Source organism: Schistocerca piceifrons, chromosome 2 (assembly GCF_021461385.2).
Source record: "Schistocerca piceifrons isolate TAMUIC-IGC-003096 chromosome 2, iqSchPice1.1, whole genome shotgun sequence".
NCBI classification, from domain to species: Eukaryota; Metazoa; Arthropoda; class Insecta; order Orthoptera; family Acrididae; genus Schistocerca; species Schistocerca piceifrons.
The window spans coordinates 1010392466-1010403791 of record NC_060139.1 but is presented as its reverse complement, the minus strand read 5'-3'; positions in this window follow the sequence as shown (position 1 = coordinate 1010403791).

The following is an 11326-nucleotide window of genomic DNA, read 5'->3' as shown; positions in this document are numbered from 1 at the left end:
GCACAAGAGCGACATACTGACAACAGAGCTGATAAGCTAATTAATTGTAGAAGAAATGGAAACCACATCGAAATCCAACAACAACAATAACAACAACAACCGTAAGAGCACATATTCATCCAATGCGGAGAGCATCAATGAGATCGAGACCAGTGTCCAATAAGGACGATAGCGATAAGGCGTTTAGTTTCCAGCACTAAAAATAGTTAGCAGCAATGGAAATTTTAACCATCTCTATCGCTTGCAGTTGGCGAAACTAAACGTATAAACGACTGACGAAAAAAAAAAAAAGTTTGAAAGAGCAAATGAGTGCCAAGTCGTTTAGATGGAGTCTCTACGAAAGGTAAAAGCAAAAGTTAAGGCGTAACAGAAGACACTAGGCAGATAATGGCGCGACAAGGAAATTGCCCGCAGCAGTTAAGCACGCTAGTGGGTGGCATCCAGATCCAGCGGCTGGACGGCGGGCAGGCTCGTGTCGTAATGCCGACTCGCTCAGGGGAGACAAGGCGGCGGTTCCATTTCGCTTTTATCGCATTCTCAGCCGCGTAACGGTCCACGGTGGAAACAGAGCGTAAATAGTGAGGTAGGCCAACGCGATACGAGGCCCCTGGTTGCTTTCAGAAGGTGATGCCAACGCAGAGAGTAACATACGTTTTGCAACGAAGTCTTACATCTCCAAAGCGCGAGAGTTGGCAGTGTAGTATCGGGAATTTCTGGCCAAAACTTAAGGCGGACTGGATTAGTCGCATGCTATAACGCTTACCTGCAATTGGTGGTGGTGGTGGTAAGTTCCTATGGGACAAACTGCTGAAGTCATCGGTCCCTAGACTTACGCACTACTTAATCTAACTTAAACTAACTTACGCTAAGAACAACACACACACACCCATGCCCGAGGGAGGACTCGAGCCGACGGGGGGAAGCCGAATACAATTGGTTATACCAGCTGTAGAAGTATGAGACCGGAATTTCGTTGCAATAATTACACGTCTGATAAACAACATATTATTCAAAACAATCTCCATTGCTATTTGTACATTTCTCCCACCTCTTCGGCAGGCTATGAATGTGTAATGACACATTCAGACGCAGAGACATACAATACCTTAAAGGCTGCGCCAAAGATTAAATTGAGAGGGATGTAGAATATAATCTCTGTAATGTTCATATTAGATTCTCTTTTGTTTCGTACTTCAAGAAGGAGTTAAGAGACACTTTCGATTGTTACCTCGTAGAGGATGGACGTAATTTTTGGTGTGTGCGGAAAGGCAGTCATCTTGTTAGTATTTATGGTTTGTGCGACGAGCAGAGCAAGTCTTATTGTCTTGTGAATAAAAAATAGTGAGAAGTATCGAAGTTTTATGAGAATTATTTAAAGCGACGTAGCATTGTATTCCTTGGTTTCCACCGTCTTCTTGAAGTAAACCGACGTGGCATAAGGACTAATTCCACGTCTAAGGTGAGAACTCTGATTAAATAAACAATGACGTAGAATTCAAAAATTTAATTAATCGGAATTGTAAATTATATTACAGGAAAATTTCACGCAGCACTGAATTTTTCCGCATTCAAGACGGTCAATACAGTCCGTAAAAAAAGCCTTTCAAAAATTCTAAAGTTACAGTTCCATATCCATAATTTTTCCTCTTTTAAAAATCAAAAAATTTTTCTTCGTACATTTTCATACGAAATGAAGCGTTGTTCAGAGATAGCGCGTCCCAGTGATGCAAATAGATGATAATCGGACGGAGCCAAGTCTGAAGAATAAGCCGCATGCCCTGGTATTTCCCAAGTGAACGCCTCCATCGTTTCCCTGATCCCTTTTGCTGTGTGTGATGGCGTTATCATGAAGCAATATGACTTTTTGTTGCCTTTTTCCATAGTCCGGTCGTTTTTCACGTTATACTCGATTTAAATAGATCATTTGCTGTTGCTAGCGATCAGTGTTAACGGGTTCGCCAGGTTTTAGCAGCTTATAATAGATGACACCCTTCTGATCCCACCAAACACACAGCACTGTCTTCTTTCCAAAGCGATTTGGTCTTGCCGTGGATGTCGATGGTTTACCTGGATTCATCCGTGATTTACGACCCTTAGGATTCTCAAAATATATCCCTTTTTCATCACCTGTCACCATTCGATGGAGAAACTACTTTCTTTTGCATCTGGCGAGCAGCATTTCACAAGTGGTCTTTCGACTTGCTGCTGTTTTTCACTCAGTTCAAGCGGAACCCATTTTCCCACTTTTTGCACCTTTCCCATAGCTTTCAACCGAATAGAAACGGCTTTCTGCGTCACATTCAATTGTTCCGCGAGCTCCTATTGAGTTTGAGTATCATCTTCATCCAATAAGGCCTGCATTTCGAACTTTTTCGGTGGATTCCCGAGCTCGCCGTTTCCCCAATCAAAATCACCATTTTTGAATTTTTTGAACCACTCGAAACACTGCGTTTTCCGGAGAGCATGTTCGCCGTAAGCTTCGACGAAAATTCGATGCAAGTCTGCAGCAGATTTCTTCAAATGATAACAGAAAACCAATGCTGTCCGCAAATCGTAGTTCGTAGGCTCAAAACTCGTCATGTTTACTGCTTTGAAACAGATAGCGATGTAGGCAACTTAGTTACTGTGTGTTGACATTCGTCGTCAGCCGTTACAGGAAGCAGATGGCGCTGCAGACGCGGTCCCACGGGCTCTACACTGACGGCTAGCACTAGCTATAGGGAAATTCCAGTTTAATACCTCTACACATTGGTAAAAGCAAAGTAAAGAATGTGTCATTACGCAGCAGATTTGCTAGATAGTCACCTGCTGCCTTATTTCTTGGATGATAGTCAGTAGCAATATAGCCGGTCGGAGTGGCCGTGCGGTTCTAGGCGCTGCAGTCTGGAACCGAGCGACCGTTACGGTCGCAGGTTCGAATCCTGCCTCGGGCATTGATGTGTGTGATGTCCTTAGGTTAGTTAGGTTTAATTAGTTCTAAGTTCTAGGGGACTGATGACCTCAGAAGTTAAGTCGCATAGTGCTCGGAGCCATTTTTTTTTTTTTTTTTTTGCGTAGCAATATAAATGACGTATTAATGCACACATTATTGTCATTACCATTGCTAAATGGAACTCCAACTGGCATACCTAGAAATATGACTTTTCTTCCTACACTTCTATCGTCTACTTCCTTCTTTTTCTTTAGCTATCGATCCCTTGTGTCCGTGGTCGCTAATTATGATGAATCACCTATCCACGGTATAAGAAATATTTAAATTAATACTATAGATGCTGTCTGCAGTCACCCTAAGGCTGCAAATTTTTGTTCCTGGCGTCTTCGTGTTTTAACTGTTTGTGTATTGTGTTACTAATGACGATCATCCCGCAGTTCCGCCACATGATCGTTGCAAATAGCAACTCTCTCAGACTGCTCTGTGTACTACACCGTAGGTGTAGCAACATTTTTTTTGCGCCTTTTTTTGCAGTTAGCTCAAATTACATTGTATGTAAATTTAAGGGGGATCACTGTTACCAGCTGCAACGGTACGTTTAGCGGAATCAGCGGCGACGAGCGAAAAGGTATACCAGGCCGGGATTCGAACGCGGGATCTCCTGCCTACTAGACAGATGCCGTACTCACTGCGCTATCCGGGACACAGCGTTATCGCAACTGTACGGACTATCTCGGTCCGTCTCACGGCCGATCCAGACTCCAGCCGAGCGCTATCTATTCGCAGTCACTGTCCTGCCTATTAAGCAGGAGATCCCGGGTTCGAATCCCGGTCCGGTACACATTTTAGCTCGTCGCCGCTGATTCCGCTAAATTTCCCGATGCAGCTGATAGCAGTGATCCCCCTTAAATTTACATATAATGTTTCACAGCTGCGGAATCTGCATGGTGTGTGTTCTTTCGAAGGAACAGACACCATGCATTCAAATAATCAAATAACACAGCCTCAAAAAAAAAAAAAAAAAAAAAAAAAAAAAAAAATGCAACACCGTCACGGACTGTGTTCAGTGGCACCAGGGTATAATATATGCATACTGAGGTGTATTTCTCACGGTGGTCGACGATCAGGTGGCGCTCAAGAGGCCTGTCTGTGCTACCTCTATTTTGACACGCTACGCCTGCTGCGTTATCAGTGCCTGCAGCAGGATTAAGAACATGTTTGCCACTGGTCAGGCTATCACTGACGCTACGACTACAACAAACACGGCTACGCTGGTGTCGTCAAAGACGAAGAGTTGACTGGAGAGTGGAATGGAGTTTTATTGTCTTCAGTGATGAGAGTATGTTCAGTCTGTACGCGAAAGATGGACATGAATAGCGTAGATCCGGTGAATTTCCTATTCCAGAAAGCATTCGCCCGCGACACTCATATCCAGTCCCAGGCCTCATAGACTGGGGAGCCATCAGTGACAATTGGCGGCCACATTTAGTGTTTCTACAGGGTAAAGTAGCCAGTATCTGCTATGCTGCACAGACTGTTGTAAGAAGTCCATGATTAAGGAATTTGTTGTTAGCGCACTCGAGGAGATGTAATTTCGATGGATTGCTCACGCGCTGCCTGCGATATGTAAGCTATAAGAGAATATCAGACCAGAGAGCAGTGTTGTATGCAGTAAGAGCAGTGTCTGTAGGAGTAGCAGTAAGTAGTAGCTAGCAGTCTTGTGTATCGTGTTGGCTGGGCCGGTCGTGGGGACCGATGGCGGTGCCTGAGCGTTGTAGTATAAGGTAAAAGCAGCGTCGCGCATATGTATTATTGTTATATCAAGTCCCATGTAAATGTTTTAAAAAAATCTCTTAATAATAATCTTTCTGATAAAAATTAACTTTTGACAATCATTCAACTCAATTTAAAGATTTTACTAGTTTCTCCAATCCATGGTCATCCTGATTATTGTAAAAAAAAAAATCTGTTGTTTCTTTTCATACATGACAAATCTATCGGCCAGCATTGCACTGAGCTGTACCATAAAAATTTCTTATAGGAGTAGATATATGCGCGTTATCCGGCGACCTTACTGAGGCAAGAATTTTCAGTTTAGTCAGAATGATCTTTCAGGGCCATGACGCACCGCTGCTGACGTCCAAAATTTACCAGTTAAAATTCACAGTCATTATTGAAAGGTTATAAGTGAGCGACAATTTTATTGAGAGGTTAGTCACATTGTATTATTGGTAGGTTACGAAATTTATCTGTTGGGCAGTTACACTGAATGTGAACTATATAATTATATTTTCTATCTGTTGGGAGGTTATTATTTAATTTATCTGTTGGGAGGTTTACGGAATTTATCTGTTGAGAGGTTACACTAAATCTGAATGAAATATACTTTTTTTTTTTAATCTGTTGGGAGGTTACACTGTTATCCCCGTGCTGCTGCCATTCCTTAGAAAGGAAAATGATGTTCTTTTTACTAGGACAATACACGTCCACATAGGTTGTTGTGAGGCAACGTGTGCCCCGTAACATAATTTACAGCAATTAACCTAGCGAGCAAAGATCAGCAGGTTGTTGGAGACGTATGGGACATGATGAATTGTGAACTTAATCATTCTCCAAGGCCTGGAAGAATCATTGCCGAGTTCGCAAGATGCTTGGGACAGTGTATCGCTGGATGCCATTGGGGACCTTTATGGTCGTTTGCATTGTGAATATGCCCGGCGTTGGCGCCAGATGGAGATAACACTGAATACTGATGTGACCGTTTTCGAACTCTTTACTGTCACGTGTGTGTGTTTAATTTCGTACTCCTACAATGATGACAGCCTGTCATCTCTCCTATCAATAAAATGACGTTGTCCTTGAGATATTTTCTGGCATTGTATACTCTTTAGTCATCCAGTAAAATGGTTCACTGCAGACACACTACCGAAAAGCCCTTTTAGTAACGTCATCTACTAAACATTTCGTACATAAGATGTCTTCAGTCTACTTTCTTCTAGTAAATCAAATACCGACATTATACCATACATTTGTCCACACATTCCTCAGGTCAAAAGGGAGAACGCTATGACAACGAAAGGCTTATTTCTGTATTACGGCTACTTGCAGGAAATATTTCGAAGATTGTCGATGTTGTAGTTGTTGCAAAACATTGAAGCGCATTGAGCGCCGCATTTGGTTTAATGAAGCATTCAAACTGTGTCCTTGAAAATGAAACAGCGTTGAAACACAGACATGTTACTCATTGTGGACAGGGAATACACAGAACGTTGGGAAACTTAACGGTTAACGTTATGTAGACGCAGAGATCTTGAAGTGAATTTTTTGAGATAAGAGAGCTATGTACAGGAACGAATATTTCAGACGGTAGGAAGTCTTAAATGACGAAAGCGCGAGAGGCACACAAAGAGATTTCAAACACGTGTGATTTTATGTTTCACGTATAACAGCTGCCTGCATATCCAATTTAGTGGCCAGTAACTATATTGTAAAGCAGTATCTAATCGTTTGTGATGCGATTATATCTTGCCAACCAGTTTAAATGACCCAAGTTCTCGTATTCATTTCTGATGACACACTTTGTTAAATACTGTATCTCTAGTTGTTCGCAACAGTGTATTGTTTCAAGACGACTGTGGAAAGTCCCACATCGATATCAATGTTCGTGAGGATTTGAACAGCTGTTGACGTGTCTGTGTAGCTTAAATCTTTAAGCAGACGTCACGGATGTATCCGTCTCCACGGTCTGCTCGTTCTCAATCGGTTCGACAGACAAACAATGTCTCTAAGGAAGCATGGGTGCTGCTAACTGCCAAGCCCACCTTACTACCCTAGGCGTGAGTGTAGGTTCAGTATTACATCGAAAAAAAACGTATGGCCTTACTGTTGTGAGAAAATAAACAATCATTTATTCGATAGTGTAGGGGATATTAGCATATTACAGCACATTGTAATTCACATTAATAAAAACAAGCAGAAATTACCGTTAATTCTCGAAGTCATGCCCACACCGCGGCACACAGCTTTTTTTTTCTTTTTTTCAAAGTACATGGAACGGGTGGTGAAACCTACTGAGAGCTTGGGGAAAGGAAAACAAGTGAAGCACAGGAAGCACATGGTGTAAAGCTACACCTTTGATATGTGCACATTCTCTGGTAATTAAATGACTTGTGTGAAATAATATCCTGTAGTTTTCAAGAAACGCATCTATTACTAGGAATTTTGTACCGACAAAATGTGAATAAGTGTACAACCGAAAGTTGTTATGCCAAACGAAATACAGTGCGCTAATAACGACGGAAATTTAAAAAAATATATAATTTTGTGAAACGATTTTTATTAGTTAACGAGAATATTATTAGTTTTGAATTAAAATTCAGCAAAACTGAAGTCATTTATTGAGATAACAAGGTCACCAGCTTGTACTTGAGCAAAAGTGAAAAAACCTGATAATACTGAGTGAAATTACGGATTTAGTAATAATTACTGTAAGCTCTGTAGACAGTTTTGTTCAATGTAGGAGCGAGAGCTCGGTTGAAAATTCATAACTTTATAAAATATTTAACACTTAATAAATTCTTCGAAAAATGTTCAAATGTGTGTGAAATCTGATGGGACTTAACTGCTAAGGTCATCTGTCCCTAAGCTGACACACTACTTAACCTAAATTATCCTAAGGACAAACACACACACCCATGCCCGAGGGAGGACGCGAACCTCCGCCGGAACCAGCCGGACAGTCCATGACTGCAGCGCCTGAGACCGCTCGGCTAATCCCGCGCGGCTAATAAATGCTTCATTTGTGTGACCATAGTGTCCGTAGTTGCTTTATAATTCTTGAGGGTTTTTTGTTCTGTCGTTGCAACTACAAAAAGCGTGATTTTTTTTCACCAGACACGTTTCGCTTTATTGAGGTAAAGCATCACCAGTGGTCTGTAATTAAGCTATTTATATTTTGATTTACTTTCAGATCGAAAAACAGTTCGTTAAGAATAAATTGTATGCGAATTCAGTCTTTCTCGGCGTATTCCACTGATGAATTCTCCTCGGGTTATCAGCCGAGTGATGGCGTCGTCTTGTCGCAACGTTTCTTCTGGCAAAGATGATGGGTACGAAGCTCATCGAAACGTTGACACAAGACGACGCCACCACTCGGCTGATAACCCGAGGAGAATTCATCATAACAATAAACTGATTTGTACTTACGGTGATTTTCGGTTGATTTCTAGCTTACATCGGGAAATGCCGTTTGCTAGCACATCGTTGTTTTTCTGCGTTAGATACTAATAATTTTGGTCTAATTTTTAGATGTTCTGCAGCGCTATGCATTTCTAATGTTTTTCACAACACACTCTTATGCACACCATTGTATTCTGTTTTTGTACTTCATGTATGTGTTGTGGTAGTGTTTTGTAGTGTTCCCAACATAACCTTTCCACTACATTGTCTTTGACCTACAATATTTTTATTATTATTTTTTTAAAATTAGAGTATTGTATGTGTTTAATTATGTTTATGTGTATACGGTACAGACAACTCGCCAAATAACATGGGTTGATGGCATGACTTTGACATTTGAAGCAGCCAGAAAGAGTATCGCGCATACTGCATTCCTCGTGTACCCTGAGCCTAATGTGCCCTAGGCGCTGGTAACTGATGCAGTTCGCCGGCGACAGGTTCAGTACTCCAGCAAAGGTGCGTTCTTTCCATGCAAGCTGTCCACCTTCCCAATGGAAATGGATGTATTTATACGACCGGAAACTTCTAGCCGTGAACAAGGCCATTAAATACTTCAGGGCTCAGCTGGAAGCGAATCTCTGAAATATGCCTTTCGTCAGACCAACATGAAGTGTTCGCCAAGGCAACACCACGGGCTCGTGTTCATCTCACAGTTTTGCACCCATGTTCGACACATCTCTGGTATTAACAAAGTTGTGGCCAACTATCTCTCGGGTCGGCCTCATCCCCAGCATGATCGATTACACTAAGCTTGTCAGAGCACAGCTAATAGACCATGGATTACAGAAACTACTAACAGCAGCATCATCAGCATTAGACCTCCAGCTATCTGAGTTTCCCGGAACCGCTGTTAAACGTTATTGCTACATGTCCTCCTAAAAACCTAGTCCTTTCCTACCAGCCATGTTCAGAAGAAATGTATTCGCAACTTTATACGAATTGTGTCGCCCCGGTGTTCGATCAACGACACATCTGATGACAAATCGTTGTGTATGACCAGAGATGCTAAAAGAATGCTAAGATATGCCATTCCCAGAGATGCTAAAAGAATGCTATGAATGCCATTCCATTAAATAACTGAGCAACAAGATTCACTGCCATATGCACGCATCTATAGGGAACTTCCCGAACACAACTGGCCGCTTTGCCCATGTGCACATCGACGTCATCGATACGCTACCACCGTACAATGGTCAATGCTATCTGCTCACGATGATGGACCGTTTCACTAGCTAGCCAGAAGCTGGACCGGTAGACAATGATATTTCAGCGGAAACATCTGTCTTTACTTTTGTGTCGCAGTGGGTGTCACGGTTCGGCTGTCCTCTGCACTTCACAACATACTGTGGGCGGCAATTAGAGTTTGATCTGTTCGCCAAACTCGCTAAATTTTTCGTCACAGTCCACCACAAAATGACAAGCTACCATCCAGCCAGCAACGGGATGACTGAGAGATGGCACTGCTCACTTAAAGCAGCCGTGATGTGCTATGACACCGAGTGGACTAAAGCGCATTCAAATGGTTCAAATGGCTCTGCGCACTATGGGAATTAACATCTGAGGTCATCAGTCCCCTAGAACTTAGGACTACTTAAACCTAACTAACCTAAGGACATCACACACAACCATGCCCGAGGCAGGATTCGAACCTGCGACCGTAGCAGTCGCGCGGTTCCAGACTGAAGCGCCTAGAACCACTCGGTCACCGCGGCCGGCAGAAGTAAGGCGCATTCCATGGTGCTACTGGACCTCAGGAACATTTATAAACCACACTTAGATACTTCATCCTCTGAGCTGGTGTACGGAGAGGCAAGATGGATTTGTGGACTCGAACAATCTGCCACCGCCGGATAAAGACCAGCTCGACTGTGTCCATCGACTCAGAGACTACATACACCGGATCCGTCCCCACTGGAACAGAACGTCAATAACTGTTCCCATGTCATGCTGTACACGGAGGGTATGAAACAGTCTCTACAGCTTCGATACCCAGGCCGACATCGTGTACACTCAAGGGGAGGAAAAAAAACACAGCTTCTATCACCAAGACCAGTGGAAAGCATGGTCAGTTTCCTGTTAATCGAAATGTCTAGCCTGGGTGACACAATTTATGTAAAGTCGCGAATGCGCCCCTTCTGAACATGGCTGGAAGAAAAGGACGACGTTTAGAGATGAACATGTCGCAATACAGTTTAAAGCCGATTCCGCGAATCTCAATTAGCTGGAGGTCTAACGCTGCTATATGTAGTTCCCATAATTCCTGGTCTGTTTGTTGTGCTGAGGCAAACTTAGTGTAATCGATCATGCTCGAGATGTTGCCGACCCAAATGAGGCAGTTGGGGTGGCATACATATTTTAGGAAGGATTCCCATCAGAAGTTCCAAGTTTCCAACCTCGTCCAGCAGCTGCCCCATCATTAACGTCACCAGCGCCGATTCCAGCACCAGCAGACCCGCCACCGAAACGCACTGCAAGATCCGGCCGACGCGTCCATTTTCCGGCCCGCTTTTTGGAAAGTGCTCCTCTTCCTCTGAGGGGGCTGATGCAGCGACTGTTTGCCGTTACAGAGTGCTGTGTCGCTCGCGCCTTGTGCGTGTGTTTACAAACACTGCCTGTCAAACATTTCGCGCCAGGCACGAGAGGCACAGTATGTTATGTATGTGTTTTGGTGTTTCTTGATCTTTGATTTATGATTTTTATGTTTTCGTGTCTTCTGTGTTTAGTTATTAATGCATAGTTACGGGATAGCTTGTATGAACTGTTATTCGCAGATTAATGATGAATTGTGAGCTTGTATTCTCAGAAACTATTATATTTCTTCGCAGTTTCTCCTGTGAGCACATTCAATATTATTGTCACTGCCCCGCGGGGTAGTTGTGCGGTCTAGGCGCCTTGTGATGGATCGTGCGGCTGCCCCCGTCAGAGGTTCGAGTTCTCTCTCGGGCATGGGTGTGTGTGTTGTCGTTAGTTTAAGTTAGATTAAGTGGTGTGTAAGCTTAGGGATCGACGACCTCAGCAGTTTGGTCCCAGAGGTTCTTACCACCAATTTCCAGTTTTCCAATATTGTCACTGGTTGCACGAGGGAGTTTTTTGTGTATCCCAGTTTCGCCGTATTGAGATTCAATCGCCGAACGACAGCCTACCCGGCTGTTTTGT